This window comes from Mus caroli, chromosome 11 (assembly GCF_900094665.2).
Source record: "Mus caroli chromosome 11, CAROLI_EIJ_v1.1, whole genome shotgun sequence".
Classification (NCBI taxonomy): Eukaryota; Metazoa; Chordata; class Mammalia; order Rodentia; family Muridae; genus Mus; species Mus caroli.
In genome coordinates this window covers 22,072,428-22,077,861 of record NC_034580.1, presented here as the reverse complement: position 1 = coordinate 22,077,861, position 5,434 = coordinate 22,072,428, and the positions used below count along the sequence as shown (strand labels likewise).

Genomic DNA, 5,434 nt, shown 5'->3' with positions numbered 1-5,434 from the left:
GCCCTGTCTTCCAAAAGAAATTCACTTAAATAATGTGTAGCCTCCCTGTTGAAGTGTCTTCGGGTCAGAGAATGAAAGGCACTATTTAAGTGGTGACAATTATTGTTATTATTCTGCCATGGATAAAGAGTAACAATTGCCTTTTAAAACTATTGTGGACAATTTCATTTCATTCCCCTGTACCTCAGACACAGTGTTTGAGCTCTGCCCAGGAACCATGCTCTTAAAGTAAAACAACACCCAAAGTGGTGACAGATGGGAAAAGAATTCTCTGAAGGTCACAATGGCTGTCAATCATAACCACCAAGGATGGTGTGATTTCAGAGACAGCAAGAAAACCTACTGTGCACCATCAGTGATCTTGTGTCTAAAGTTCCAAACTCTGTATTTCCTTAAAGCTTTCCTCACTGTAAAATACAAGTGCTTCCTTAGGTGGACAGTTCTTTGAATCTTACCACTTCTGCACTGCTTTCAGGAGAGTGAGTTCCAGCTATTCCCAGACACAGTGCCAAAGAGGGAGGTGGGAGTACACAGGAGAAATAAGCCATCAGAAAAGGAACTAGGAGGAACTTTGAGGTTAAAACATAATGCAGAAAATTAAATACCACAGCAGAAAGGATCAATTTTTGGCGGCCCCAAGAGTGATCATTGACAATGGAATTCTTAGGCAATGTGAACACAGAATACCATAAAAATTATCTTACTGCCCAGTCATCAAACACGGGCTTCTTAGTTCTCTCCAGCATAGGATTTTTTCCTGTATCTTAGGTGACAATATCGAGTAATCAATTGCCCTTTTGGGGCAAATCTCTCTTTGAAACACATCACGCCTAAAAGCTCTTCTTTGCAGATGCTCTGTTGGAATGAGGCTCCAGTTTGATAATAATTTGGGTGTGCTGGAGCTGCACTGAGACTTTATGCCAATGTTATCTTTCATTCCTGTCCATTTTGTCTAGAAAAGTGTACTGCTATCTGACTTTTGCATCAAAACATGAAATACTCCGTGTACACAGAATCGTGAGGCTTCACTTTTCTTTGGGGTCAAATAAACCCAATTAGTGAATCTGTAGAGGCCTCATAAGACAGTGGAGGAGGCAGGGTATTTTTCAGTAAGGTGTTATTGATGCTGCTTGCTAGGCTCCCCACCAGGTGCCTTTCCTGCCCCTCTGGCTCGGTGGCACCTTTGCTCACTAGTCTAACACCCACCGGCACTGTTTGTGTAGTTGGGTAATCCAGACTCCAGCCATTGCAGGACCTTCTGGCTGATTGTATCCTCTTAAATCTAGTTCTGTGTCTGGAATACAGGAGGTGCTCAAACAATCCCTATTGAGTAAGACAAAAAATTAGTGAAGAGCCTCTTAAAGAAATGACAAGAGGAACAGGTCGTTCTAGGAGGTTCCTCAGAGCCTTAAAGATTTGATGCTCTGGTGGTGCTATGTGAAGGTCATAGAAATATTCTGAGCAGGAGCCTAGTGCCTAAGGTGTTTTCTCAGGGAGGGAATATCTATTTCGCAACCTCTTCTCAATTCTCCACCGTCCAACCATAGTGAACTGAGCACCTTTGCTTTCCACCACAATACCTGGCTTCTACAGGGCTCAGAAACAATGGGACCAAGCGACTGTGGACCGAATCCTCAGAATCTATGAGCCGGCAACGCCCTTAATTTCAGTTATTTTTCTCAGGCATTTTGTCATAGAGGTGAGAAGTAAAGGAATTTTCATGGCAGCGAGTACTATGTGGCAGTCACTATCTTAAACACTTTAAATGAGGTATTCATCCAAAGAACTGCGTAAGTGAAAAACAATTACTATATTTTATGAAGACTGGAGAAAGGTCCAATAATTTCCCCCAAGTCACGTATGGAGCAAGGCAGAAGAAATGAGGACATGAGCCTGCACATCTGGGCCCTGAGCTGATGCTCTCGGTGTTATAGCGTCATGAATTATTCACAGAGACGATGGTGGGCGTGGCCGATGCTGGTAGGCACTGCTCTGGTCCTGTGGGTGTTTACATAGTAAACAGGAACTATTCCCCCTTGAACAGGAGAAAGTGAGAGGACAATTCTTGCTCTTCATCAATTATTGGTACCCATTTGATTCTGTTTAAGTTAGTGAGGGTCTGGCAAATCTCAATCTGCGCTTCACCTAGAAAATTCTTTGAATGCTAACATAAATAAATTAAATAGATAGATGATATAAATAAGTAAACGTAAAATAATTCTTTATTAGAAGAAATAATCCATGAAAACAAGTGTTCTATGAGTTTAATTTTCCAGCTATGAATTTAAAATTTCTCTTAGAACTTCAGTTTCATGCTATCAATTTTAATATAACTACTTTAGTATTTATATATGTTCTATAGAAGGATGTGGCATAAAGTGGTGGCCATGAATCCACAGAAGAATTTAATTTAATTTAACTAAATCTGTAAGAAAAAAATTAGCAAGAATCATATTGTAAGGTAAAAATGGAGAATACATAGTTTCCTTAGTAGGAACAAGGAGTCGGGTACCCAGTGATGCCCTCCGATGGATATGAAATGTTATTACTTCGTAAAGAAGTAAAAGAATAATAAGTTTAGAAAATTAACTATCAAATTACATTTTTTAAAGAGGGGCACTTAAAATGTTGATGAACAAATATAAGATGATGACTCAGGGGCACTAAAAGTGGGAAGTGTGCGGGTTCCCCCAGATAGTAGAATCAGTACTGGGAATCCAGTTTATCGCCCATTGTGATTAACAGCAGATTGCTGAAAAGGCAGCTGTGATACTGCCACAGTAAAACCAGCCTCTTAGAAAGATGGTTCCAATTAAATTATGGAAAATCAAAACAGGAAAATGTTGAAAGAAAACGTCTTGAAGACCTTATTAATGGTGCAGTCACAAGGAGGGCTTTATTAGTTTTGAAATAGCAAACGCCGAAGCTCATGTGCCAAGCATGCCAAGTGATATAGGCAAGCACATCTCCCTCCCAGCAAGTCCTCTTTCAGGATGAAAGTTTCCTATTTCATTCCTGTTTTCTTCAATATCAGGATGTTTTGGTTCGGTTAAATTTTAGTCATTACTTTGATATTTGACTTCGTGTTTTAATTGATTTCTGTGTATCTCAATATGTCTACTCACTATGTCTACTCACTATGTCTACTCACTATGTCTACTCACTATTTGTTGCTGTGTCTTGCCTGACACTTTGCATTCTACCTGTGCTGCCTGGGTCATCCCACCTTACTTAGGCCAATCAAGACAATCTCTCACCAATATGCCCAGAAGACTACCTCCCAGGTGAGTCTACATTTTATTGAGATTAATTATCTAGTAACCATTAAAACAAACAAACAAACAATCATTAACAACAACAAAGGATTTTTTAAAAGTAATACCAATATATATTCATTTAGGAGAAACATGCATTTTGCCACATCTGCTCTAAGGTGGGCTGAATGAAAATGTTCCCCATGGGCTTAGCTATTTGAACACTTTGTTCCTATTTCGGGTTTTTGTCTGAGGAGACGGTACATTTTTTGAAGGAAGTATGTCGCTGAGGCAAACGTAGACAATTCATAGTCATCCCACACCTCCAGCTCACTCTCCCTGCCTCATGCTTGCAGTGGAAGATATCATTCCTCAGCTTCCTGTTGCTGCTAGCATGTCTCCCTCCCACCAGGAGGGATTCTCATGCCTGAGGAACTATCAACTAAAGTCTTTCTTTCATACATTACTTTTGGTAATGGTGTTTTATCAGAGCAACAAAAACATAAGTAATAGATTCTCCTTGATTTGATAAAAGCAAAAGACAACAATCCTTTGACCCACCCAATTTTCTTTTATCTAATAACCACACCTCATCAGCAAACAATTTACCTAACCTATACTACAACAACACAAAACAGAGACCAAGTATTCAAATATCTGAGTCTGTGGAAAGTATTTCATTCAACCCACCTTAAAGCAGATGTGGTAAAAAAAAAAAATCAATGTTTTTCCTAAATGAATACACACACACACACACACACACACACACACACATATACACACATATTCTAATTGTTGTTTGTTGTTTGTTTGTTTGTTTGTTTAATTATTATTGGGTAATTGATCTCAAAAAAATGTAGAATAGCCTGGGAGGCAGGCTTCTGGACATGTCAGTGAGAGGTTGTGTTGATTAGTCCGAGTTAGGAAACTGAGGCCTTAACCTTCCACTCAGCAATATCTCACATACATGGCTAATATGATAGACCATTTTTTTTTTACTGTATTTAGGATAATGAGAATAGCCAGAAAAACAATCTCTAGACCATCCATCAGTTGGTACCACCACACATTTACAACTTACAATGTTATAGCCTCAGTGTCATATAATCCTAATTGTGCACTAGCATCTATGCTTCCCATCTGACTTCTTCACCATCTTGTATCTTCTCTGACTTTATTACCAAATAAGCTTGCCTCCTGCTTCAGAGACCTTAGCTTATTCCCCACCTACCTCACAGCCATCACTTCCATTCATGCTTGCTTTTCTTCAATCACAAAGCATTAATACTTTACCTGACAAGGGAGGGGCCATGAACATGAAGGCAATTTTCCCAGGGCGAGGCTTATCCATTGCACTCCGGGTATGCTGAGCCCTAAGGTTTCCCCAAATGTGGGAAACTTAACTGTATAACTTGTGATCATGGGGGACAGAGATTGTGCTCTCCCCTGAATTAAAAAAAAATCACAAAGAAGTATGGAAGATAACTTAATATGATTTTTCACTTTTCATCAAGATCATACTTTATAAGGAGACAAATAAAAGGAAATCATATAAATTGATTGAGTACAAATGTCATGAATAGGAACATTCAACAAGGAAGAGGAGAACAGTTCAGCAGAAAGGAATACTTTCTGCTCCTCAAGAGGGCCTGTGGTCTGTATGCAGGACTCACATCAGATAGCTCTCTGTCTATAATATAACTCCAGCTCTAGGGGATCTCATTTTCTCTTGTAGTCTCCGGAGGCACTCATACACACATGGCATCCATTCCACCCCTCCCCCACAGATCTAAACATAAGCCTTTTAAAATAGCAAGGCCAAAGGAACAAACTATATATTTCAGCTTAGATTTGGTGATGAGTGGCAGTCATTTGGAGATGTGACTGCACAGAAGTGGGGGTGGTCTAATGACAGGAAATTGAAGGGAACTTAGCAAGACCTGTTGCTTCAAATTCTTCACTGTATTTCTGTGTCTTCATGGTTTCCTCCCAGTATGAAGGGCCCTGCTTGAAGAAGAGTCATAGGATCTTTTCTAACAGAAAATCAAAGCACCAGTATGGCCTGCTGCAGGAAACGAGGAAGGAGAAAAATCAAAAGGTACCTCTGTTGTTTTCACTATTGCTAAGATGCCATGTGTACAGTCATAAAGGCTCGACCTTGTTCAAGACTGGGTCTCTTT

General features: G+C 39.7%; 1 non-coding gene across 1 annotated transcript; it reads left to right on the top strand.

The window, feature by feature from the left end:
• The first annotated feature begins 4,538 nt into the window (after positions 1–4,538).
• Positions 4,539–4,703, top strand: LOC115032604. Its single transcript, XR_003838247.1, has one exon. It is a non-coding gene; the product is annotated as a U1 spliceosomal RNA (small nuclear RNA).
• The last annotated feature ends 731 nt before the right edge of the window (positions 4,704–5,434 follow it).